A 506-nucleotide genomic window follows, 5' to 3' on the forward strand; every position below is an offset into this window, starting at 1 on the left:
CAGCATTCTACCTCCCACACACAGCCCCTCGTTCCCGATCACCGTTTGTTATCTCCCCCTTTCTTAGCTCTCCTGAAAAAAGAATTTCTAACTTCCGGTCAGCCATTGTTATGATCGGCCATTATTATGATTGACCGTTGACTGAACACTATTCAATTTTTTTTCTCCGTGTTTCTCTCCTTGTTTCCGTATTCTTTCTGTTGAAGAGCGTAGCTCGAAACGTCAAAGACTTTCCGTATTCCCGAACGTCATACTAATATATCCTTTTGTTATTTACACCACCTGTCCTCGTCTGTTGTTATTATTTGTATATTCTCCCATATATATATACATATATATATGTATGTATATATTTGTGTGTCTGTGTTCGTCTCGTCACAATCACTTGACAACCGATGCTGGTGTGTTTATGTCCCCGTAACCTAGCGGTTCGTCAAAGAGACCGATAGAATAAGTACTAGGCTTACAAAGAATAAGTCCTGGGGTTGATTTGTTCGATTAAAGGC

The sequence above is a fragment of the Octopus bimaculoides genome, chromosome 11, assembly GCF_001194135.2.
Source record: "Octopus bimaculoides isolate UCB-OBI-ISO-001 chromosome 11, ASM119413v2, whole genome shotgun sequence".
Taxonomy (NCBI): domain Eukaryota; kingdom Metazoa; phylum Mollusca; class Cephalopoda; order Octopoda; family Octopodidae; genus Octopus; species Octopus bimaculoides.